We start from the raw sequence: 27,586 nt of genomic DNA on the forward strand, positions 1-27,586 counted from the left end.
TGACATACAGCGCTGACAGCAGCACCGTGACATACAGCGCTGACAGCAGCACCGTGACATACAGCGCTGACAGCAGCACCGTGACATACAGCGCTGACAGCAGCACCGTGACATACAGCGCTGACAGCAGCACCGTGACATACAGCGCTGACAGCAGCACCGTGACATACAGCGCTGACAGCAGCACCGTAAGCAGCCCCAGGAGGAAGTCAGCACAGCACAGGGATGGTGTGATCCCCTCATAATAAGAACCCCCAGGAGGAAGTCAGCACAGCACAGGGATAGTGTGATCCCTTCATAATAAGAACCCCCAGGAGGAAGTCAGCACAGCACAGGGATATCATAAGCAGCCCCAGTAGAAATATGACACCGCTCAACCTCTTCAAAGAGGAGGGTAGGGGCATATAGTACGGTGTGCTTTTTTGGGACAAGGAAGTGAGCCAAATGAATTAAGAAGGTCTGTGTGCTTGATTAAAAAAATAGTTTATAGACATATACATGGTCTACTGGTCACATGTGTTGAATTCCTCCGAGATCCATGCCTCATTCATTTTTAGAAATGTGAGGTAGTTAACACTGTGGTGAGCTAGGCGAGTACGCTTATCGGTCACAATCCCCCCTGCTGCGCTGAACGTCCTTTCGGACAGGACACTGGATGAGGGGCAAGCCAACAGTTCGATTGCAAATTGGGCAAGCTCTGGCCAGAGGTCAAGCCTGCCCACCCAGTAGTCTAGGGGTTCATCACTCCTCAGAGCGTCCACATCGGCCGTTAACCCAATGTAGTCGGACACCTGACGGTCTAGGCGTTCCCTGATGCTGGATCCGGATGACACCTGTCGATGGGTCGGCTGAAAGAATGACCTCATATCCGAAGTCACCAACACATCTTCAAACCGGCCTCTTCTTGCAGGCGCTGTTGGATTGGTACCCGCAAATCCTTCTCTGGGAGTGGGAATTGCTCCTCTGCCAGCGCACGCAAAAGCAGAATGCAGCATTTCTCGAAGCAAGGCCTGGAAGTGCTGCATTCTGACAGCCCTCTGCGACGGCGGTAACATTTCCGCCATTTTGTGTTTGTACCGGGGGTCTAAGTACGTTGCCACCCAGTACTGGTCCTTGACCCTCATGCTTTTTATACGGGGGTCCCTATTAAAACACTGGAGCATGAAGGCCCCCATTTGCACTAAAGTGGAAGCGGTGTGGTGGCCTGGCTCCTGCTCATCATCCAGGATAATGTCGTCCTCTTCATTCTCCTCTCCCCATCCTCGCACAACAGGGATCCCAGAAAGGTTTAAAGCATGCTCTTCTTGCTCCTGCTCATCCGCCCCGGCACCATCCTCCTCTGACTCCTCATCAGACTCCTGTTGTTGACTTGTCTCAGATAGAGTAGCCCCCCCTGGGAATTCATCCAGCATTGCGACTTCCTCATCTTCCCGCTCCTGCTCCTCCACAGCCTGATCAATGACACGACGCAATGCACGCTCCAGAAAGAAGGCATAAGGTACCATGTCACTGATGGCGCCATGGCTGCGACTGACCAGTTTGGTGATCTCCTCAAATGGCCGCAGAAGTCTGCATGTGTCGCGCATGAGCAGCCACTGGCGCGGTGAAAAAAAACCCAGCTCCCCAGAACCGTTTCTTTCGCAGAGTTCATACAGGTAGACGTTAACTGCACGTTTCTGCTGGAGCAGCCTATCAAGCATATAGAAGGTTGAGTTCCATCGCGTCGGGCAATCGCAAATAAGACGTCTGACCGGCAGATGGTGTCGCCGCTGAATGTCAGCAAGGCGAGCCATGGCCGTGTAAGATCTTCTGAAATGGGCCGAGATTTTCCTTGCCTGCCGCAAGATGTCCTGGACCCCAGGGTATTTGACAAGGAATCGCTGCACGACCAAGTTTAAGACGTGTGCCATGCACGGCACGTGCGTGATTTTGCCCTGTTTCAATGCGCTAAGCAGATTGGCACCGTTGTCACACACCACTTTACCAACTGTCAAATTGAGCGGTGTTAGCCACTCATCTGCCTGTGAACGCAAAGCTGAAAGGAGTGCCGGGCCAGTGTGGCTCTTTGCTTCCAGGCACAACAGACGCAGCACGGCATGGCAACGTCTCACCTGGCATGTGGAATAGGTTCTGGGGAGCTTGGGCGGTGCAGTGGAAGAGACGCTAGCAGCGGAAAAGGAGGAGGCAGCTGAGGAGGAGAGGGAGGAGGATGGAGTAGGAGGAGGAGAAGAAGAGTCAGGCCTGCATGCAATCCGTGGCGGTAAAACCAAATCTACACGGGTGCCACGGGTTACATGCTTGACGGCCGTCAGAAGGTTCACCCAGTGGGCAGTAAAACTGATATACCTTCCCTGCCCGTGTTTGCTAGACCACGTGTCTGTGGTCAGATGTATCTTGGCACCGACACTGTGTGCCAGAGATACATTCACTTGCCGCTGAACATGGCCATATAGCTCTGGGATGCCCTTCTCTGAGAAATACTTCCTTCCTGGGACCTTCCATTGTGGTGTTCCAATGGCCACAAATTTGCGAAAGGCCTCCGAGTCCACCAGTTTATATGGCAGTAGTTGGCGGGCTATGAGTTCTGACAAGCCAGCCGCCAACCGTTGGGCAAGAGGGTTATCCGGCGTCATCATTTTTTTACGCTCAAACATTAGGCCCACGGAAGCCTGCCTTTTTGCAGAAAAATGTGAGCTTGGCGTGATGGAAGGTGGAGTGGAGGACAATTGTGAGGAGAGAGGAGAAGGAGAAGTAGAAGACGAGGCTGGACGGTGAGAGCCTGCAGTGTGGCTTTGTGTGTTCCGTTGCTCCCACTGGGCTCGGTGATGGCTGCTCATGTGCCTTCTTAAGGCGGTCGTCCCTAGGTGAGTATTGGGCTTACCGCGACTAACGCGTTGACTGCAAAGATTGCAGATGGCAACACTATTGTCAGCAGCGGACACGTTAAAAAAAGCCCACACTGCGGAGCCATGTGCCGGTGTCCTGGGAGCGCCAGATGTGACCGTACATGGTCGATGACTCGCTTCTGATACATTTGCAGTCTGCTTTGTCCCTGCTGTGCAATGTAAGTCATTGCTGCTTCTCCTCCCTATCTGCTGGTCCATATCTCCCTCTGAACTCCCCTCCTCTTCCTCTCTTGTGGGCACCCACGTGACATCACTAGACACGTCATCATCAACGTCACCTTCCCCACCGCTATAAGTAGAGATCTCGGAGTAGGCAGCAACACCGGGGACCAACCTCCTCCTTGGGCTGATCTGGGTACTGGCGTCAGACTGCTGAGTAGCGCTTGTTGCTACCTCCTCTTCCTGATCCAATACCAAGAGTGGCTGCGCATCAGAAATGTCCTCTTGATATGGATCGGAAAATAATTCCAGTGACTCAAGCGGAAGGTATGTGGTGGTGGTGGTGGTGGTCGTGTTGTTGGTGGTAGTGTCTTTGGGGGTGCACATAGCAGAGAGTGAAGAAGAGGGTGCAGATCGAGAGGATGAGGAGGGTGCAGAAGAGTAAGGCTGAGCGAGCCACTCAACCAAGTCTGGTGCATCCTTTAAAGTAATTGAACGCACCTTCTGCAACTTCCCACTTTGGCTCAAGCCTGTTGCTCCTGCCCTACCCCTACCACCCCTGCGGAAGGGCCTGCCTCTTCCTCTGCCTGTCATTTTTTAAATGACCCTGTGACAAAACTCTTAGTCCCTATACCGATGAAGGACTGCTGCAGTATAGGGCAGCGGTCAGCAGTGGTGCACGTCAACCCTATCTATTGTGGACCGATAGCGGTCCTTACAGAACAGCAGACTGTACCGCACTCAAGCCTATGTACCGTAGCACCCTATACCAAGTTACCAGTCCTTATAAGAACTTTTGTGGAACAAGCAGGTTGTGTGTTAGTGATTAGCAGACTGTACGTCAGTCCCTATACCGCTGAAGGACTGCTGCAGTATAGGTGAGCGGTCAGCAGTGGTGCACGTCAACCCTATCTATTGTGGACCGATAGCGGTCCTTACAGAACAGCAGACTGTACCGCACTCAAGCCTATGTACCGTAGCACCCTATACCAAGTTACCAGTCCTTATAAGAACTTTTGTGGACCAAGCAGGTTGTGTATTAGTGTTTAGCAGACTGTACGTCAGTCCCTATACCGCTGAAGGACTGCTGCAGTATAGGGCAGCGGTCAGCAGTGGTGCACGTCAACCCTATCTATTGTGGACCGATAGCGGTCCTTACAGAACAGCAGACTGTACCGCACTCAAGCCTATGTACCGTAGCACCCTATACCAAGTTACCAGTCCTTATAAGAACTTTTGTGGACCAAGCAGGTTGTGTATTAGTGTTTAGCAGACTGTACGTCAGTCCCTATACCGCTGAAGGACTGCTGCAGTATAGGGCAGCGGTCAGCAGTGGTGCACGTCAACCCTATCTATTGTGGACCGATAGCGGTCCTTACAGAACAGCAGACTGTACCGCACTCAAGCCTATGTACCGTAGCACCCTATACCAAGTTACCAGTCCTTATAAGAACTTTTGTGGAACAAGCAGGTTGTGTGTTAGTGATTAGCAGACTGTACGTCAGTCCCTATACCGCTGAAGGACTGCTGCAGTATAGGTGAGCGGTCAGCAGTGGTGCACGTCAACCCTATCTATTGTGGACCTATAGCGGTCCTTACAGAACAGCAGACTGTACCGCACTCAAGCCTATGTACCGTAGCACCCTATACCAAGTTACCAGTCCTTATAAGAACTTTTGTGGACCAAGCAGGTTGTGTATTAGTGTTTAGCAGACTGTACGTCAGTCCCTATACCGCTGAAGGACTGCTGCAGTATAGGGCAGCGGTCAGCAGTGGTGCACGTCAACCCTATCTATTGTGGACCGATAGCGGTCCTTACAGAACAGCAGACTGTACCGCACTCAAGCCTATGTACCGTAGCACCCTATACCAAGTTACCAGTCCTTATAAGAACTTTTGTGGAACAAGCAGGTTGTGTGTTAGTGATTAGCAGACTGTACGTCAGTCCCTATACCGCTGAAGGACTGCTGCAGTATAGGTGAGCGGTCAGCAGTGGTGCACGTCAACCCTATCTATTGTGGACCTATAGCGGTCCTTACAGAACAGCAGACTGTACCGCACTCAAGCCTATGTACCGTAGCACCCTATACCAAGTTACCAGTCCTTATAAGAACTTTTGTGGACCAAGCAGGTTGTGTATTAGTGTTTAGCAGACTGTACGTCAGTCCCTATACCGCTGAAGGACTGCTGCAGTATAGGGCAGCGGTCAGCAGTGGTGCACGTCAACCCTATCTATTGTGGACCGATAGCGGTCCTTACAGAACAGCAGACTGTACCGCACTCAAGCCTATGTACCGTAGCACCCTATACCAAGTTACCAGTCCTTATAAGAACTTTTGTGGAACAAGCAGGTTGTGTGTTAGTGATTAGCAGACTGTACGTCAGTCCCTATACCGCTGAAGGACTGCTGCAGTATAGGGCAGCGGTCAGCAGTGGTGCACGTCAACCCTATCTATTGTGGACCGATAGCGGTCCTTACAGAACAGCAGACTGTACCGCACTCAAGCCTATGTACCGTAGCACCCTATACCAAGTTACCAGTCCTTATAAGAACTTTTGTGGAACAAGTGAGTTGTGAATGTTTAGCAGACTGCAGCAGAAGGGCAGCAGTCAAGTATAATATCCTTTCTATATTTGGAAGAAAGAATATTATACATGTACAAGCCTATTACTGTACCACTGATACCAGTCCTGAAAAGAACCTTTGTGGAACTAATAATAACAGCAAGTCTTTAAAATTACCCTCACTGCCTGACAACACTGCTTCCTTCCTGTCCCTATACAAATTGGCAAAAAAAGAGAACGATTAGTGGTTACTGGAACAGCTCTTTTGTGGACCTTGATAGTAACAGCTAATGATGATGATGATGATGATGATGATGAAAGACTAATCTGGCTGTCCCTGTAGCATACACCGTCCTTTCCCTTTCTCTAAACTAACAAAAGACACTCAGGCTGCTGCAAGAATCAGCAGCACAGCAAACCTATCAACACCTAACACCTATACCAGTCCTGAAAAGAACTTTTGTGTACCAAATAGCTAGTGGTTTATCTCTCCCTACTCCACACAGGAACCTGTCCCTATCGTAACAGAAGAAAGAATGTAAAATGGCCACCGGATCGGGTGTATTTATAGGTTAGGGGGAATGTACAAGTGTCCATGTGCTGTCATGTCTCAATTGGCTGTCCTGTATCACATGATAAACGTGTCACCAAAGGTTAAAGTTCTTGTATACATTAAACACGTAAGTCCGCCGCGGCGAACGACGGAAAAAGGCGTTCGAACGTGCGGACCGCGAATGTCGGAAATTCGCCGCGAAACGACCGCCGGGCGAAACGTTCGTCCATCACTAGTGATTTGTATGCCCGGTGAGTGCAGACTGTACTACAGAGAACTCCCACCTCTTGTAAGGAAGGAGGAGAGGGACTGTCTCAGCGGGATTGAAAGAGAGAGACCACAGCAACTCCTATTTCTGTCTGACTTGAACTGAATTAGAGCACATGTCTGGGGCACTCTGGGTTTGGTAGGAGACTAACATTGCACAGGTTAGTCTGTTGTCTGCTGGGAACAGTTGTGCTTTCTTCAAGGGCCCCAACTTTACTAGCCAAGGTTTTTTTGTTCCTTTCTCATTAATCACTGGCCAGTGTGACAAAACGGGGACTGTTATTGCAGGTTAGGACTGTCTTTATATACTGTTGCTAGGAAAATGCAGTTCAGTTCTGTTAATTGTTATTCGAGTACTGCAAGTGTTTAACCACATCTCTTAGAGCAGGGTTCTCCAAGCTTTCTAAACAAAGGGCCAGTTTACTGTTTAAACTTTAGGGGGGCCGGACTGTGGCCAAGAGTAGTAGAAATGCCCTGGTATCAGTGGGAGTAAACAATGCCCGATCCTTGGCGTCGCTGGGAGCGATACTGCCCCATCCTTGGTGTCGCTGGGAGCGATACTGCCCCATCCTTGGCGTCGCTGGGAGCAATCGTGCCCCATCCTTGGCGTCGCTGGGAGCAATCGTGCCCCATCCTTGGCGTCGCTGGGAGCAATCGTGCCCCATCCTTGGCGTCGCTGGGAGCAATCGTGCCCCATCCTTGGCGTCGCTGGGAGCAATCGTGCCCCATCCTTGGCGTCGCTGGGAGCAATCGTGCCCCATCCTTGGCGTCGCTGGGAGCAATCGTGCCCCATCCTTGGCGTCGCTGGGAGCAATCGTGCCCCATCCTTGGCGTCGCTGGGAGCAATCGTGCCCCATCCTTGGCGTCGCTGGGAGCAATCGTGCCCCATCCTTGGCGTCGCTGGGAGCAATCGTGCCCCATCCTTGGCGTCGCTGGGAGCAATCGTGCCCCATCCTTGGCGTCGCTGGGAGCAATCGTGCCCCATCCTTGGCGTCGCTGGGAGCAATCGTGCCCCATCCTTGGCGTCGCTGGGAGCAATCGTGCCCCATCCTTGGCGTCGCTGGGAGCAATCGTGCCCCATCCTTGGCGTCGCTGGGAGCAATCGTGCCCCATCCTTGGCGTCGCTGGGAGCAATCGTGCCCCATCCTTGGCGTCGCTGGGAGCAATCGTGCCCCATCCTTGGCGTCGCTGGGAGCAATCGTGCCCCATCCTTGGCGTCGCTGGGAGCAATCGTGCCCCATCCTTGGCGTCGCTGGGAGCAATCGTGCCCCATCCTTGGCGTCGCTGGGAGCAATCGTGCCCCATCCTTGGCGTCGCTGGGAGCAATCGTGCCCCATCCTTGGTGTCGCTGGGAGCAATCGTGCCCCATCCTTGGTGTCGCTGGGAGCAATCGTGCCCCATCCTTGGCGTCGCTGGGAGCAATCGTGCCCCATCCTTGGCGTCGCTGGGAGCAATCGTGCCCCATCCTTGGCGTCGATGGGAGCAATAGTGCCCCATCCTTGGCGTCGCTGGGAGGAATAGTGCCCCATCCTTGGCGTCGATGGGAGGAATAGTGCCCCATCCTTGGCGTCGATGGGAGGAATAGTGCTCCATCCTTGGCGTCGCTGGGAGGAATAGTGCCCCATCATTGGCGTCGCTGGGAGGAATAGTGCCCCATCATTGGTGTCTCTGGGAGGAATAGTGCCCCATCATTGGTGTTGCTGGGAGGAATAGTGCCCCATCATTGGTGTTGCTGGGAGGAATAGTGCCCCATCCTTGGTGTCACTGGGATGAGTAGTGCCCCATCCTTGGTGTCACTGGGATGAGTAGTGCCCCATCCTTGGTGTCACTGGGATGAGTAGTGCCCCATCCTTGGTGTCACTGGGATGAGTAGTGCCCCATCCTTGGTGTCACTGGGATGAGTAGTGCCCCATCCTTGGTGTCACTGGGATGAGTAGTGCCCCATCCTTGGTGTCACTGGGATGAGTAGTGCCCCATCCTTGGTGTCACTGGGATGAGTAGTGCCCCATCCTTGGTGTCACTGGGATGAGTAGTGCCCCATCCTTGGTGTCACTGGGATGAGTAGTGCCCCATCCTTGGTGTTAGTAGGATGAGTAGTGCCCCATCCTTGGTGTTAGTAGGATGAGTAGTGCCCCTTCGTTGGTGTCAAGCACGGTGTGGGAAACATACAACAGAACACCTTTCCCACACTCCATTTGCTTGTGTGGACCGGCCCTCAGGCAAGAAACATTTGTTTACCTTCGATTTATTTCTTCAACAACGAAAACATAAAAGACATGAATAGTGATGTGACCAACTGATGGAAGCGGAATTTCTCCAGACATGTGACTGATCTGATAACCCCTTATCCATCGCTGACATCTCAGCAAACATGACAGGGGCCACCCCAAATCTTCTTCCTGGTGACTTCTCAGCAAGAAAATATCAGGAAGCAACCACTGAAAAATTAAAAAAAAAACAAAAAGCAAAAAAACAAAAAAAAAATTAAAAAAAAGGGATTTCCTTGTGGTGATATCTTTGTCAGCATTATTAACTACTTGTCTACTGGGAGATTTTACCCCCCACGGCCCAGGCCGATGTCACACTTTGAATGACAATTGCGCGGTCATACAACACTGTACACAAATGACATTTTTACTGTTTTTTTTCCACACAAATCAAGCTTTTCTTTTGATGGGATTTAACCACTTGGGTACCGCGCTATTGCCGAATGACGGCATTAGCGCGGACCTAGATTTCCAGGACTACGTCTATTGACGTCGTCCTGGTTACGAGCGGCCTGCGCGCCCCCTGAGGGGCGCGCGCGGCGCGCTCTGTGATCGGCGAGTCCGTGAGACTCGCCTGATCACCGATCCGTGTAAGGGGTCGATCCCGACCCCTTATCACGTGATCAGCTGTCAGCCAATGACAGCTGATCATGTGATAGAACGGAGCCGGTAATCGGCTATTATTCCTCCTCGCGCTGACAGCGCGAGGAGAAAAAAAAAAAGCCGATCACCGGCGGCCGTGATCGGGACATCAGTCCCGATCACGGCCAGCAATGAAAGGCACCACATGCCACCTGCCAGTGCCCACCTGCCTCCCGCAGTGCCATCCTGAAAAATAACAAAGTAAAAGTAAGTGCCCCCCGTCTGTGCCCATAATGCCCACAGTGCCACCCCACAGTGCCACCCACAGTGCCACCCCACAGTGCCACCCCACAGTGCCACCCCACAGTGCCACCCAATCTGCCTCAAAGGTGCTGCACCCCAGTGCCGCCCATCAGTGCCCAGCAGTGCCGCCCATCAGTGCCCAGCAGTGCCGCCCATCAGTGCCCAGCAGTGCCACCTATCAGAGCCACCTATCAGTGCCACCTATCAGTGCCCATCAGTCCCATCTATCTGTGGTACCTATCAGTGCCCATCCGTGCCACCCATCCGTGCCACTTATCCGTGCCACCCATCCGTGCCATCTTATCTGTGCCCATCTTTGCCCATCAGTGCCGCCTTATCTGTGCCCATCGGTGCCGCCTTATCTGTGCCTATTAGTGCCGCCTTAACTATGCCTATCAGTGCCCACAAGTGCAGCCTATCAGTGCCCACCAATGCAGCCTATCAGTGCCCACCAATGCAGCCCATCAGTGCCCACCAATGCAGCCTATCAGTGCCGCCTTATCAGCGCACTTCAATGAAGGAGAAAAATGACCCGCAAAATTTTATAACAAACTATTAAAACATGATTTTTTTTTATTTTTTTTTTGCATCTTTTTTTGTTTGTTTAGCAAAAAATAAAACTCCGAGCTGTAACTAAATACCACCAAAAGAAAGCTCTATTTGTGGGAAAAAAATGATAGAAATTTCATTTGGGTACAGTGTTGTATGCCCGCGCAATTGTCATTCAAAGTGCATCAGCGCTGAAAGCTGAAAATTGGTCTGGGACTGAGGGGGGTTTAAGTGCCCAGTAAGCAAGTGGTTAATCACCACTGGGGTTTTTGTTAAAAAACGGGAAAAAAAAGACTAAATGAGGTGGCACCGATAGGCAGCACTGATTATCAGTTATCGGCTCTCTTTTCTCCTCGCGCTGTCAGCATGAGGAGAGAAAAGCCAACTACTGGCTGACGGCTGATCATGTGGTAAAGGGCTGCTGTGATTGGCCTCTGCGATCACATGGGATCCATGAATGCCAACATGTACTGTGACATACCGAAGCTAGATACATACTGAAACAGAGCATGAGCCCCTCCCCTCAGAGACTGGGCCGCAGGGCAGTATTCCAACATGATAACCACCCCAAACACACCTCTAAGACAATCACTGCCTTGCTAAAGAATCTGAGGGTAAAGGTAATGGACTGGCTAAACATGTCTCCAGACCTAAACCCTATTGAGCATCTGTGGGGCATCCTCAAACGGAAGGTGAAAAGAGTCAGAGAAGGCAACTCAATGCATTTACACATCTAGACGTGGTGAAGACGACTTGCTGAAGTTCAATCCAAGCATCAGAATGGGGAAGAAAGGGGATTTAAGTGGCTTTGAACATGGCAGGGTTGTTGGCACCAGATGGGCTGGTCTGAGTATTTCAAAAACTGCTGATCTACTGGGATTTTCACACACAACCATCTCTCAGGTTTACAGAGAATGATCCGAAAAAAAGAGAAAATATCCAGTGAGCGGAAGTTGTGTGGAGGAAAATGCCTTGTTGATGTCAGAGGAGAATGGGCAGACTGGTTCCAGATGATAGAAAGGCAACAGTAACTCAAATAACCACTTGTTACACCCAAGGTATGCAGAATACCATCTCTGAATGCACAACACATCGAACCTTGAAGCTGATGGGCTACAGCAGCAGAAGACCACACTGGGTGCCACTCCTGTCAGCTAAGAACAGGAAACTGAGGCTACAATTCTCACACGATCACCAAAATTGGACAATAGAAGATTGGAAAAACGTTGCCTGGTCTGTTGAATCTTGATTTCAGCTGCGACATTCAGATGGTCGGGTCAGAATTTGGTGTAAACAACATGAAAGCATGGATCCACCCTGCCTTGTATCAATGGTTCAGGCTGGTGGTGGTGATGAAATGATATGGAGGATATTTTCTTGGCACACTTTGGGCCCCTTAGTACCAATTGAGCATCGTTTAAAACCCGCGGCCTACCTGAGTATTGTTGCTGACCATGTCCATCCCTTTATGACTACAGTGTCCCCATCTTCTGATCGCTCCTTCCAGCAGGATAATGCACCATGTCACAAAGCTCCAATCATCTCACCACTGGATTCTTGATTGTGAGCAGGAGGCAGGGAAACAGCAGCACACTGATCTTCCATTGAAAAGCTGTGCAGGAGGATTTACCAGCAGGAGGCAGACATAGTGCAAAGCACTGGTCTTCCCAGTGAAGGGGTGCGCAGGTGTATATGTCAGCAGGAGGCAAAAAAATTAAAAAAGCAGTACACTGATCTTTCCAATGAACAGCTGCACAGAGGGGATGTAAGTAGAAGGCAGATAGCCATACACTGATGTAGAACAGTCCCGGGCCTCCTTTAGTCTGATGAGAACCTCTAATGAAGTACTGTGCAGGAGATATGTCAGCATGAGCCAGAGGAAAAGTAGTGCAGAGAACCTTGAGCTGTGCAGGGAAATGCGTCAGCAGGAGGAAAAGTGGTGTAGGCGGAAGTGTCAGCAGGAGGCAGAGAACGTGCAGTACGCTGGTCTTCCTAGTGAAGAACTATGCTGGAGGACATTCCAGCAGGAGGCAGAGAAACAGCAGTACACTGATCTTTCCGCTTAAGAGCAGTGTAGGGGAACGTGTCAGCAGGAGGCAAAGAGACAGCAGTACACTAATCTTTCCAGTTAAGTGCTGTGCAGGGGGTGGGGGAGGGGGTGTCAACAGGAGGCCGTGAAACAGCAGTACACTGATCTATAATAGGCAGAGAGCACATGGAGGTTTTAGGTGATTTCTGTCAGAATCTTTTTTTTTTTTCTGCACTTATCAATATAGGAGAAGTTTATTGTCAGGACTTTAGGAATCAACTTCAACTCCTACCACCCTACCCCCACCCCTTTTCACTCACTGCCCCCGTCCAATAAAAAAACATCCATGGAAGGATGTATATTTTATATATAATTTTTTTGTTATGGTTGTACATGGATTTAGTCCAAAAGGTCCAATAACATAGTCTTAGGTACAATGCAAAGTATAAGCAGGACTCCAGGATTTCCCCAAACCTTGCTGTTCCTGTATAGATTAAAAAGATAATAAATTGAATAACAGTGCCACCTGGTGGTTAGATATAGTACTGCAAATTTAGAGTACATGTAATCCCAATCGCTAGAATCATGTTGATTTATATATGATGTATATCATATTACTCATACAGACTACAGATATGGGAAAAGGGTCCACTTTTGCTGAGAAAATGCATAGGATACCACTGCCGACCCCCAGGGCTGTATTTAAACATTATGCACACCAGAATGATGATTCCCCCCTGTCCCTGTGTGATGTGATTGTCTGGAAAACCAACACCACAAGGAGGGAACATGCTGCATGTGTTATATATGCAGAAATTGGTTTAGTTTGTTTAGATCATCAAACAAGAAGCTACAGAGATAGTTTCATACTAAAGTGTAAAGAGCCTGGTGACTACTCTCAGCATTATTTTGTACCCGCTTCTCTCACACTTTCCAGCATGCCTTGTTTGCCCTCCCTTCTTATTTGTCAGGGTCCCTTACACCCCGTTCTGACTGCTCAGCATCCCCTGTACCCCCTTCTGACTCCTCAGCATCCCCTGTACCCCCTTCTGACTCCTCAGCATCCCCTGTACCCCCTTCTGACTCCTCAGGATCCCTTGCACCCCAATCCCTGTGACTACTCAGCTTCCCTTGCATCCCCTGTACCCCTTCCGACTCCTCAGCATCCCTTGCATCCCCCTTCCCTGTGACTCCTCAGCATCCCTTGTACCCCAATCCCTGTGAATCCACAGCATCCCTTGCATCCCCTTCCCTGTGACTCCTCAGCATTCCTCGTATCCCCATCCCTGTGACTCCTCAGATTTCCATGCATCCCCTGTACCCCCTTCTGACTCCTCAGCATCCCTTGCACCCCCATCGCTGTGACTTTTCAGCCTCCCTTGCACCCCCATCTCTGTAGCTCCTCAGCATCCCTTGCACCCCAATCCCTGTGAATCCACAGCATCCCTTGCACCCCAATCCCTGTGACTCCTCAGCTTCCCTTGCATCCCCTGTACCCCTTCCGACTCCTCAGCATCCCTTGCATCCCCCTTCCCTGTGACTCCTCAGCATCCCTTGCACCCCAATCCCTGTGAATCCACAGCATCCCTTGCATCACCTTCCCTGTGACTCCTCAGCATCCCTCGTATCCCCATCCCTGTGAATCCTCAGATTTCCATGCATCCCCTGTACCCCCTTCTGACTCCTCAGCCTCCCTTGCACCCCCATCTCTGTAGCTCCTCAGCATCCCTTGCATCCCCATCCCTGTGACACCTCAGCATCCCTTGCACCCCAATCCCTGTGAATCCACAGCATCCCTTGCATCCCCATCCCTGTGACTCCTCTGCTTTCCATGCATCCCCTGTACCCCTTCTGACTCCTCAGTATCCCATGCATCCCCATTCTTGTGACTCCTCAGCATCCCTTGCACCCCAATCCCTGCGAGTCCACAGCATCCCCTTCCCTGTGACTCCTCCACTTTCCATGTATCCCCTGTACCCCCCTTATGACTCCTCAGCGTCCCTTGCATCCCCATCCCTGTGACTCCTCAGCGTCCCTTGCATCCCCTTCCCTTTGGGTCCCCAGCTTCCCTTGCACCCCCTTCCCACCAACTCTTTAGCATCCTCTGTACCCACATCCCTACGAGGATAAATAGACTAAAAAAGAAAACAAATGCAGCCAGCACATCTATAGATTGGTAAGCTGCAATATATTACATGGTTGTTCTTGGGTTTGGATAAACTTTAACAAGTATATAGATTGGGGCTTCACTTGCTGCATGCTTCTTCTAGAAATTAAATTATTGGTTAGGTATTTGTGAAGGAGGTAGCCAGGTGTCTTTGCATTTATCCAATCACAATATTTTCTTTAAAGAAAAGGCCTCATTGCAGCTGGGCTGATCTCATCGTGTTTCCAGCAAATCCTCATTAGTGTGCTGTCAGGGCCTCTCCTAGGCTGTCAGATGATGGGTGTGATGTCATAGTGTATCCACCCGTTCCCTCGCCTGGATCCTGGAAGTGATCCCCCAGGGTCCGCTCTATGAGCCTACACCGAGGAAGTTCTCACCGCCGCCGGTTGCCAGGGCTGAGCGCCTCTTTAATGCTTCAGTTTGTTCCTGGATTACTGGCAGTGGCGAAAGGTTTTTCCATCCAGCTTCAGCATGAGCTGCAAGGCGTAACGTTCCTCGGCTTTTGTAGATGAACTTGGAACCCTACCCAGGGAATCCGATCCACGGAACTCTGGAAGACACCCTGTTGGCAGCAGCGGAATGCCAAACATGGAGCTTACATCGAGTCCCATTCCATCAAAGTATAGCGCCAGCCGGGGCTGTATTTATGTGTGATGGAGTCCTATGGGGCAAAACCATTCAAGTGCATGTAAACCCCAACAATGGACTTCTTATTCGTCCCTTTTAGTCTGTTAAATAGAACATTGAAAGAGATTTGTTTTACCTGCTCAATAAGTGCAAAAAATACCAAATTACCCCGCCAGAAAATCGTGACCAGATTCCTGTGCAGCAATGTGTACATACACTATATTACCAAAAGTATCGGGACGCCTGCCTTTACACGCACATGAACTATTGGCATCCCAGTCTTAGTCCGTAGGGTTCAATATTGAGTTGGCCCACCCTTTGCAGCTAGAACAGCTTCAACTCTTCTGGGAAGGTCGTCCACAAGGTTTAGGAGTGTGTCTATGGGAATGTTTGACCATTCTTCCAGAAGTGCAGTCAAGTTTCTCCACCCCAAATCTCGCTCATCCATGTGGTCCATTATGGACCTTGCTTTGTGCATTGGTCCAAACCATTTGGTGGAGGGGAGATTATGGTGTGGGGTGGTTTTTCAGGAGTTGGGCTTGGCCGCTTAGTTCCAGTGAAGGGAACTCTTAAGACGTCAGCATACCAAGACATTTTGTACAATTTCATACTCGCAACTTTGTTTCAACAGTTTGGGGATGGCCCCTTCCTGTTCCAACATGACTGCGCACCCGTGCACAAAGCAAGGTCCATAAAGACATGGATGAGTGAGTTTGGGGTGGAGGAACATTGCTGACCTGCACAAAGTCCTGAGCTCAACTCGATAGAACACCTTTGGGATGAATTAGAGCGCAGACTGCGAGCCAGGCCTTCTCATCCAACATCAGTACCTGATCTCACAAAGGTGCTTCTGAAAGAACGGTCAAACATTCCCATAGACACACTCCTAAACACTCCTAAACCTTGTGGACAACCTTCACAGAAGAGTTGAAGCTGTTATAGCTGCAAAGGGCAAAAACTCAATATTGAACCCTACGGACTAAGACTGGGATGCCATCAAAGTTCATGTGCATGTAAAGGCAGGTGTCCCAATACTTTTGCTAATATACTGTATGATGTATTCCCCCAAACACAAGAATATGCATTCATGTGTTTAAGCTGATGCACAAAAGTAATGGTCTCCAAATTGGGGTCCATGTCATTATCTGTGTCCCGAGGCCCCATTCCTCCCTCTGATGCAAACGATGGGGCATTATGCCTCCCCCAGGCACAAATGATGGGGTACTATTCCGCCCACTAACACCAACAGTCAGACACTATTACTTCAACCGACACCAACAATGGCGTCAGTGGGGGGGGGAATAGTGTCCCACCAACGGTGTCAGTGGGTGGGGGGGAATAGTGTCCCACCAACGGTGTCAGTGGGTGGGGGCAATAGTGTCCCACCAACGATGTCAGTGGGGGGGCAATAGTGTCCCACCAACGATGTCAGTGGGGGGGCAATAGTGTCCCACCAACGATGTCAGTGGGGGGGGGGAGAATAGTGTCCCACCAATGGTGTCAGTGGGGGGGGGGGGGGGGAGAATAGTGTCCCACCAACGATGTCAGTGGGGGGGGGGGGGGGGAGAATAGTGTCCCACCAACGATGTCAGTGGGGGGGGGGGGGGGGGAGAATAGTGTCCCACCAACGATGTCAGTGGGGGGGGGGGGGAGAATAGTGTCCCACCAACGATGTCAGTGGGGGGGGGGAGAATAGTGTCCCACCAACGATGTCAGTGGGGGGGGGGAGAATAGTGTCCCACCAACGATGTCAGTGGGGGGGGGGAGAATAGTGTCCCACCAACGATGTCAGTGGGGGGGGGGAGAATAGTGTCCCACCAACGATGTCAGTGGGGGGGGGGAGAATAGTGTCCCACCAACGATGTCAGTGGGGGGGGGGAGAATAGTGTCCCACCAACGATGTCAGTGGGGGGGGGGAGAATGGTGTCCCATCAACGATGTCAGTGGGGGGGGGGGAGAATAGTGTCCCACCAACGATGTCAGTGGGGGGGGGGAGAATAGTGTCCCACCAACGATGTCAGTGGGGGGGGGAGAATGGTGTCCCATCAACGATGTCAGTGGGGGGGGGGAGAATAGTGTCCCACCAACGATGTCAGTGGGGGGGGGAGAATAGTGTCCCACCAACGGTGTCAGTGGGGGGGAGAATAGTGTCCCACCAACGATGTCAGTGGGGGGGGAGAATAGTGTCCCACCAACGGTGTCAGTGGGGGGGCAATAGTGTCCCACCAACGATGTCAGTGGGGGGGGGAGAATAGTGTCCCACCAACGGTGTCAGTGGGGGGGCAATAGTGTCCCACCAACGATGTCAGTGGGGGGGGGGAGAATAGTGTCCCACCAACGATGTCAGTGGGGGGGGAGAATAGTGTCCCACCAACGATGTCAGTGGGGGGGGGAGAATAGTGTCCCACCAACGATGTCAGTGGGGGGGGGGGAGAATAGTGTCCCACCAACGATGTCAGTGGGGGGGGGGGAGAATAGTGTCCCACCAACGATGTCAGTGGGGGGGGGGGAGAATAGTGTCCCACCAACGATGTCAGTGGGGGGGGGGAGAATAGTGTCCCACCAACGATGTCAGTGGGGGGGGGGAGAATAGTGTCCCACCAACGATGTCAGTGGGGGGGGGAGAATAGTGTCCCACCAACGATGTCAGTGGGGGGGGGGGAGAATAGTGTCCCACCAACGATGTCAGTGGGGGGGGGGAGAATAGTGTCCCACCAACGATGTCAGTGGGGGGGGGGGGAGAATAGTGTCCCACCAACGATGTCAGTGGGGGGGGGGAGAATAGTGTCCCACCAACGGTGTCAGTGGGGGGGGAGAGAATAGTGTCCCACCAACGGTGTCAGTGGGGTGGGGGGGAATAGTGCCCCATCATTGATGTCAGTGGGAGGAATAGTGCCCCATCATTGGTGTCAGTGGGAGGAATAGTGCCCCATCATTGATGTCAGTGGGAGGAATAGTGCCCCATCATTGGTGTCAGTGGGAGGAATAGTGCCCCATCATTGGTGTCAGTGGGAGGAATAGTGCCCCATCATTGGTGTCAGTGGGAGGAATGGTGCTCCATCATTAATATGAGTAGGAGGAACGGTACCCGTTGTTGGTGTCTGTAGGCGGAAAGGTGCCTCAACGATGGAGCACTATGCAATTTATTTACTCCCACTGACCATTAAGCTTGAGATATATTCTACTCCCACTGGCCATAGTCCAGCCCCCCTAAAGTCATTGACGAACCGCTGCTCCAGGTCAGTCCACACCATCCACACCCCACACACCTGCAGAGAGGGTCCTCACCCAGCTTGCAAACGAGATTACAATAGAGATCTCTGACAGAGGTTCCGAATAACACGCAAAACATGTCAGCCTTGCTCCGGTTCCCCCACTACAAGTGATTCTGCCCGTTTTTTTTAATATCCATAAAGTAGATCTGTTGGAGTGCGGTCATCCAGGACCCTTAAAGTCATAAGGGCAGTAAATTGGCCTTTTGTTTAGAAAGTTTGGAGACCACTAATCTAAAGCATCTGCGTTTACCCGAGTATGACCATTCGTTTCTATGGCCAACCACCCGCAGCTCCTCAGGAGCTGAAAAAAATGGTGGGCTTTTACTCTATGTATATTTCTATGTCTCAGTACGGGTATGAGACCCCAAGACGGGCACAAGAAAGTTACAAATATTAGGTGCACATTTAGCCTCCTCTCAGACGTTTTGTTCTTACTCTTTTACGATTCAACATTATGTTACAAAACGAAGACTGAATATAAAAATAAAATGAATTATTTATGTTTGCATGGCAGTAAAAGTTATGTTTTATTGCATTTCTTCTTTTTACTAGAATTTTTTCTTGTCTACACACCAAGTACTCAACATATTACATCTGGTACAACATGGGCTGGTGAGATTATTGAGGTCACATAGTAATGGACTAAACAGAGTTGGCACAATCTTCTGCACACACTAGAATAAAAGGTTGTGCCAGTAAAACTGTTTTACGAGTACACTCCACTTTCCCACTGTATTACATAGAAATATAAAATTCAGATTGTTAAAACTAAGCAGTGTTTGCACAAAACTGGTTTGCTATCATTTTCAAAACCAAAAAGGAAAATAGGTATTGTTGTTGTGTAGGTGGGCCATGTCAACTATTGGCTGAGAAAGTACAGCTGATAATACGGTTATCAGCTCTTGCGAAATTTTGGGCCCCCCACCAAACCCCAGTGTCTCTATAACAGGGTCTTTACATCCTGGGGAAAGGAAGAACTTACTTGATGAAGTGATTACTGAAATTGGCTCTCACAGTGGTCAGATGATTGGTTGCCAGTCCCACCAGCTTCCGAACATTAGAGACCGGGGCGCCGTCTATGACAACTAGATAACATTACTGGGAGTACACTCTAAACGCACCATCTGCTCTTTCCTAGGAAATGAAATTGTCTGTGTGCAAATTGCATACACTAAAAGTCACTTAACTTCTGTTATAGCTGATCTCCAATTTCCTAGCAAACAGGACTCGAGGCAAAAGGGTTGTAGGAAAAACAGGTTCTGGACTTTGGCAGTCTGTTTTGTAGTTCAGCTTCTAGTGGTGTCTAGAGTCCTCTGCGGAATTACCATGAAGTATAAACTCAGTATAAAAAAAGTATGCTAAAAATTACAAAAGCCGGCCCAAATAGCACACTGCTCCGCACTCTTGGATGCCAATATACAAACTTAAAATACAGTACTTATGCGGTACTCACTTACGTAAAAACCACACTTTAAAGCTGCTGCTTTTTTAAAAACACAGAAATATACCGTATATACTCGAGTATAAGCCGAGATTTTCAGCCCCTTTTTTTAGGCTGAAAGTGCCCCCCTCGGCTTATACTCGAGTCACCGCCGTCTGCCTACCTGATCTGCGTGTCGTGCAGACAGACGGCGGCCATTCCACTGTTCAAAAGCCGCGCCTCCCTGTCTGTGATAGGCGGAACACTCAATTTCCCAGCAGTCAGTGGTCCGCCTATCACGGACATCCGCTCATCCTCATACTACGGAATGGCCGCCGTCTGTCACAGACGAGGAGGAGAGGTGCGGCTTTTGAAACCTGGCATGGCCGCCGTATGTTTTTTATACATGCAGATCGGTGCAAAATGGCACAGAGAGGCTGCAGAAGGACAAAGAGGCTGCAGATTGGCATATATAAAAATTGTAACTTAAATAAAAAGTCCACTTTTCATATATAGCAGCGCATGCACACTTTTCCCAAAAAGTGAGTTAATCAAAGTTCTGATCAGTGTCCAGAAAATAAGGTGCTTGTTCTATCCGTTCCTCTTGTGATTTAGGTACAGCTTCCACCATGTAGTTCACCACTTGTGGAACACCAACGATCCCCCTTTGGGGTTGCACTCACCGAACACTTGAAATCATAAGCCTTTACACTGCCATTACACCGTCCTTCTTTGGCCACTAGATGCCTCCCTTATGGGAATTCGGTTTTCTCATATGAAAGAACAAAGATGTCCAAACATAGCGTGATACTGTTTAACACTATTTATTTATAAAAAAAAACAACATATAAATGCGTACCAAATAGAAAAATGTTCAAGCATTAAAAAAGTACTGTGCCTTATCCCGCTGGTTCAGTTGTGCTCGAGGAGAAACGAACGTTTTGCTATGCACAGCAGAAGCTTCACTTCCGCCTTCCTCAGCTCGATGGAACGCAGGGATTGAGGCGCACTCGTCACTTCCGGGATGGTTACACCCTGACGCGTTTCGTCACTTCCGACTTCATCTGAGGACGTTCGTTTCTCCTCGAGCGCAATTGAACCAGTGGGATAAGGCACAGTACTTTTTAATGCTTGAACATTTTTCTATTTGGTACGCATTTATATGTTGGTTTTTTTATAAATAAAATAGTGTTAAACAGTATCACGCTATGTTTGTACATCTTTGTTCTTTCATATGAGAAAACCGAATTCCAATAAGGGAGACATCTAGTGGCCAAAGAAGGACGGTGTAATGGCAGTGTAAAGGCTTATGATTTCAAGTGTTCGGTGAGTGCATCCCCAAAGGGGGATCGTTGGTGTTCCACAAGTGGTGAACTACATGGTGGAAGCTGTACCTAAATCACAAGAGGAACGGATAGAACAAGCACCTTATTTTCTGGACACTGATCAGAACTTTGATTAACTCACTTTTTGGGAAAAGTGTGCATGTGCTGCTATATATGAAAAGTGGACTTTTTATTTAAGTTACAAGTATAAACTCAGGGTTGGGCTTTTTTTTTACCTAGAAGCTTTGCTTTTGACCATTCCCACATGGAAATAACCTTTTTTTTTATTTCCTTCCTACATCGGTTTCTATAAGTGAAGCATTTCTGCGTACAATACTCTAGACCAGGGGTCTCCAAACATTCGGGGAAAAAAAAAAAAAAAAACTGTACTGTCCTCCAGACTTTAGGGGACCAGACTGTGGATAGTGGGAGCAGCTAATACCCCAGGCTTGGTGGTCAGTAAGAGTACAAAATGACATAGCACCCCTGTGGTTAAGCGGAGAAGCAATAGTTGCCAGCCATTGGTATGAGTGGGAGGAATAGTTCCCAGTCATTGGTATCAGTGGGAGGAATAGTGCCCAGTCATTGGTATGAGTGGGAGGAATAGTGCCATCATTGTTGGTACCTGCTACATTCAACCATGTGGTTCTGCTCTTCTACCCCACAGCACTGATATTATTATTAATAATAATAATAATAATAATAATAATAATAATAATAATAATAATAATAATATTATTATTCTACAAGATTTTTATAATGCCATTATTTTGCACAATGCTTTGCATTTTTTATTTTTATTTATTACAGGTACTTGTATAGCGCTGTCAATTTACACAACACTTCACATATAAAGTATATTGTACATGGATTCAAGTCCATGCCCTTAAGGAGCTGACAATATAAAGGTCCCTAACTCACATTTATACATACACTAGGGCCAATTTAGACAGGGAGCCAATTACCCTACCAGCATGTCTTTGGAGTGTGGGAGGAAACCGGGAGTACCCAGATTAAACCCATGCAGGGACAGGCAGAAAATGCAAACATGCAAACTCCAGGCAGGTAATGCCGTGGTTGGGGTTCAAGCCGATGACCCCAGTGATCGGTGGAAGTGCTAACCACTTAGCCACTGTGCTGCCCATGTACACAGGATGTCACCTTATGCTTCACCCACATTCTCCTGCTCTCTCTGCTCCCCCTTTCTGCAGTTTGCATTCAGCTCTGCCATTAGGAGGCAGCCCACCCATTAAGGGCGCATGGGCACCGTCCCCTCTATCCACGCCACCCCCTATATGGTTAATGGATAGATCCACGACCACTTCCTATCCATGCTTCCGGCCCCTTTCAGGACACATGAATTACAGCGTTGGTGGGGGGGGGGGGGGGTTGTCTTTTTAAGCACCAGAGGCTCTAATAGGCTTCAAAATAGGATGGGCTCGTGGAGCAGAGCATTGCGCTCGGAGCACACCCATCTGCGTTTGAAAAGCAAATTAATATTTTAATATGCATTAAGGTGAAAAAAAAACTTCTACGAATGAATGAATGAATGACTTGTATAGTGCTACCTATACGAACTGAATCGCCTCAGGGCGCTTTTTCTTGCCACCGGTGTCCATCTGCAGCTATTTATGCGGTCCTTTAACCTGTAGAGTCCCGACACACTTACAACATTGACATACATACACATACACATATTACGGCCAATTTTTTTTGGACAGGGTCTAATTAACCTACCAGCATGTCTTCGGAGTGTGGGAGGAAACCGGATTACCCGGAGGAAACCCACACAGGCACAGGGAGAACATGCAAACTCCAGGCAGATAGTGTCGTGGTCGGGATTTGAACCAGCAACCCTATTGCTGCTAGGTGAAAGTGCTAACCACTACACCACTGTGCTGCCCCACTGACCCCCCCCCCCCCCCCCCGATTTACTCACCCGAGTCCTGTATCCCCCTCCCGCCGCCGGAGACACGCTCTTCCTCTCTGCCCGGGGGTTCTCGACTCTTGAATAGCTAGACTGTTGGCAGCGTAGCCATTGGCTCCCTCTGCTGTCAATCAAAGCCAATGACGCAGGGCTGAGTCCTACATTCAGTGTCTATGGATGCAAATGCTGAACTCTGGAGCATGCCCGCAAGGTAAGGCCCCCCCCCGCCAGGAGAATGCTTCTCCTCAGAGCCAGACTTACCATTGGGCTTGACTAGGCTCAAGCCCATGGACCCCGACTAATAGGGGGCCCAGCTAAGATACATAGCCAAGTGTACTCGGCTCGGCTCTGCTCACAGTCACGCCCAGTCCTGCCCTATGATGGACACTGGGACTGGCCGTGACTGTGAGCCGAGCCCACACGGCTACTCTTGGCTCTGCGAGAGGACCGGAGAGCCCCTGTAATATTCAGCGACCCATCGCAGTTTGCTACCGAAGTGACGTTCCATCATCTTGCTACACCCCACACTCATCCACCACAGTAAGGATACTTTAAGAAGGGGTAAAGCAGACACGTTACACCCACCGGAGTTTTGCATTTTACACGTGTTTATAACATTAAAGTTAGTATATAGTGAAATAAAAGGACTTACAACTCCGTCTGACTACTTAGATCTTGAATTTTAAAAGCAGCGAACTTCTGTGAGATGAGCAGGGATGCCGCCGCTTTTAAAATTCAAGATCAAAGTAGTCAGATGGAGTTCCAAGTCCTGTATTTCACTATAGAAACTGACTTTACTGTTATAAATACGCTTAAAATGCAAAACTCCGGTGGGTGTAACAACATGTCCCCTTTCCCCCCCTTCTTAGTGTACCCTTGCTGTGGACGAGTGTGGGGTGTACCAAGATGGAGGCGACGGAACATCACTTCCGTAGCAAACTGCGATGGATCGCCGACTATGTCGTTACACCGCCGAGAGGACCCGAGAGCTGCTGAGATACACAGGACTCTGTATCTCGGCGGCGCCATTTTTAAACTTTAAGACTGCAATGACAAGGCTGCAAATGACACTGGGGCAAGGCTGCAATGACAGGCAAGGCTGCATTGATGGGCATTTAAATATCATTTTTTTTCCTTAATCACTGAAGCCCCGGACCAGTTTGCAGCCAAAGGACCAGGCACCTTTTTGCAATTCAGCACTGTGTCGCTTTAACTGACAATTGCGCGGTCGTGCGACGTGGCTCCCAAACAAAATTGGTGTATTTTTTCCCCCCACAAATACAGCTTTCTTATGGTGGTATTTGATCACCTCTACGGTTTTTATTTTTTGCGCTATAAACAAAAATAGAGCGACAATTCTGAAAAAAAAAAATGCAATATTTTTTACTTTTTGCTATAATAAATATCCCCAAAAAATATATATAAAAAAAAAATTTTTTCCCTCAGTTTAGGCCGATACATATTCTTCTACATATTTTTTGTAAAAAAAAAAAAAAAAAATCACAATTAGCGATTATTGATTGGTTTGAGCAAAAGTTATAGCGTTTACAAAATAGGGGATAGTTTTATAGCATTTTTATTATTATTTTTTTTTTTACTAGTAATGGCGGCGATCAGCGATTTTTATTGTGACTGCGACATTATGGCGGACACATCGGACATTTTTTACACATTTTTGGGACCATTGTCATCTATACAGCAATACATTTATACCGTGTTTCCTGCATCGTATTTGTGTGAACCGAGACTAAAACCTGGAAGCTATACTTGACTCTCCCAAAGTATTGTGGTGGTCTGACCCTCCCAGGAATAAAGATTTATGATCAGGCGGTACACTTAGGGAGAATCATCGACTGGAACAGACATGCACAATTCAAGCTGTGGACGCAAATAGAGCGCGATCAGGTATATATCCCATTGAAGGGGGCAATGTGGTGTCTCGACTGGTTCCCTCTGGATACGAGGAAACACCCCACCATTGGCACTACGCTAGGCATGGGTCTGTGGGTGGAGAACACTGCCTCCTTGACGTCACTCGGGACCTGGCGCGCGTGCCCGGCGGGCACGATGTCCGCCGGGGGGCACCCGCGATTGCCCCGGGAACACAGCAGGACCGTGGATCTGTGTGTATGTAAACACACAGATCCACGTCCTGTTAGTGGAGAGGAGACCGATGGTGTGTTCTCAGTACAGAGAAACACCGATCGGTCTCCTCCCCTTGTGAGTCCCCTCTCCCCACAGTTAGAATCACTCCCAGGGAACATAATTAACCTCTACAGCGCCCTCTGGTGTTAACCCCTTCCCTGCTACTCACATTTACACAGCAATCAGTGCAATTTTATAGCACCGATCGCTGTGTAAATGACAATGGTCCCAAAATGGTGTCAAAAGTGTCCGATATGTCCGTCACAATAAAAAATAAGATATAATTTTTTTTTAATTAATTATATATTATATATATATTTTTTTTTCCATATAATATAATTTTTTTTTAATTAATATATATATATATATATATATATATATATATATATATTATGAAAAAAAATGCCATAAATCTAGCCCCTATTTTGAGACGCTATAACTTTTGCACAAACCAATCAATATACGCTTATTGTGTTTTTTTTTACCAAAAATATCTATTAGAATACATAAACTGAGGAAAAGATTTTTTTTTTTTTTTAATGGGATATTTATTATAGCAAAAAGTAAAAAAATATTGTGTTTTTTTTTTTTTCAAAATTCTCTTCTTTTGTTTATAGCACAAAAAATAAAAACCGCAGAGGTGATCAAATACCACCAAAAGAAAGCTCCATTTGTGGCAAACAAAGGACGTCAATTTTGTTTGGGTGCCACGTCGCACGACCGCGCAATTGTCAGTTAAAGCAACGCAGTGCCGAATCGCAAAAAGTGCTCTGGTAAGGAAGGGGGGGGGGTAAAATCCTCTGGGGCTGAAGTGGTTAAAGCGAGATTATTTCATGATCGCCCCACACAATCAGCGTACAAGCGAAATGGAACTTTTCCGATCCGCCGCAAACGCTTTTCGCCTCGGTTTACGATTTCGGTCGCAGTGTTAGCGCGCAGCAATAAAGAGCGAGAAGATTCGGCTTGGATTTGGAAATGGCCGCCGCGAGCGACATCAGATCATAAGACGAACGTCCAGAAACGCCAATCGATGAGCCCCAGCCAGGGGGCCACCAATACATCAATGAGCCGAGAGCCATAGCACCTGTGGAACTACAAATCCCAGCATACCTTGCCAGCCCCCACAGGCTCCTCCATAACAACACACAGCCCTGGACTGGCCAATCCAGGCTCTGGGCACACAGGAACACACACAGATACAATGTATAGAAAAAAACGATACAATGTTACTAATAATAGCAATCAGCGGATAAACAAGCGTGTACTTACAGGCAGTGAACACAGGAGGGCGCCGCTACCTATGGTACATATGGGGAGCGCTACACCTGCCTCTCCCCCCAAGGCACTCGCTGCTGCTCCTGTCCCGTTATGAACTATAGAGAGCGGGAGGACCGAACGGACAGATCGGCACGTACAGCGCTAGAGAGAGAGAGAGAGAGAGGTCGGTCAGCTGGTGTGGGCAGGAAGTGTGGTAACCGCCATGTTTGTGAAGGGCACACTCCCCTAGAAAACAGGGCTCAGGATTGCAGAGAGTTCGGAATGGCAAAGTAATTCAAGTTCCACAACAAGCAATAAAATATTCAACTTTTTTAAATTGATAAATAGTTAATAATTATAAATTAAATATCAATATAATTTAGTAAATAGTTAAAAAAAATAGATATACATTAATAAAGTAATAATAAATAACTTTACCATTTAATACATGAAGTCATACAATTAAAAAAAATATCAAATTTATTGATTAAATTCTAATGCATCAAAAATAATTAGTTAATAATTATAAATTAAATATCAATATAAATTAGTAAATATTTAAAAAAATAGATATAAATTAATAAAGTAATAATAAATAACTTTACCATTTAATAAATGAATTCATACAATAAAAAAAAAATCTAACTTATTGATTAAATAATAATGAATCAAAAATAATTAGTTAATAATTATAAATTAAATATCATAATAAATGAGTAAATCGTTTAAAAAAAATAGATATCAATTAATAAAGTAATAATAAATATCTTTACCATTTAATAAATGAAGTCATACAATAAATAAATCTAACGTATCGATTAAATAATAATGCCTCAACAATAATTAGTTAATAATTATAAATTAAATATCAATATAAATGAGTAAATAGTAAAAAAAATAGATATACATTAATAAAGTAATAATAAATAACTTTACCATTTAATAAATTAAGTCATACAATAAAAAACTCTAACGTATTGATTAAATAATAATACATAAAAAATAATTAGTTAATAATTATAAATTAAATATCAACATAAATTAGTAAATCGTTTTTAAAAAAAATAGGTATACATTATTAAAGTAATAATAAATAACTTTACCATTTAATCAATGAAGTCATACAATAAAAAAAAAAATCTAACTTATTGATTAAATAATAATACATCAAAAATAATTAGTTAATAATTATAAATTAAATATCAATATAAATGAGTAAATAGTTTAAAAAATAGATATACATTATTAAAGTAATAATAAATA

General features: G+C 47.8%; 1 protein-coding gene across 1 annotated transcript in view; it reads right to left on the bottom strand.

Moving 5' to 3' along the window:
- The window catches only part of LOC143981701 (beta-1,4-galactosyltransferase 4-like), a 181,186-nt gene extending 154,710 nt beyond the window's left edge, over positions 1 to 26,476 (bottom strand). Inside the window, exon 1 of the mRNA XM_077479720.1 lies at positions 26,336 to 26,476. The gene's annotated coding sequence lies outside the window, so the exon portion shown is untranslated. The remainder of the gene's footprint in view (positions 1 to 26,335) is intronic.
- Positions 26,477 to 27,586: the final 1,110 nt, after the last annotated feature.

The sequence above is a fragment of the Lithobates pipiens genome, unplaced genomic scaffold (genome assembly GCF_037356315.1).
Source record: "Lithobates pipiens isolate NorthernLeopardFrog02 unplaced genomic scaffold, aLitPip1_a1.2 Scaffold_16, whole genome shotgun sequence".
Lineage (NCBI taxonomy): Eukaryota > Metazoa > Chordata > Amphibia > Anura > Ranidae > Lithobates > Lithobates pipiens.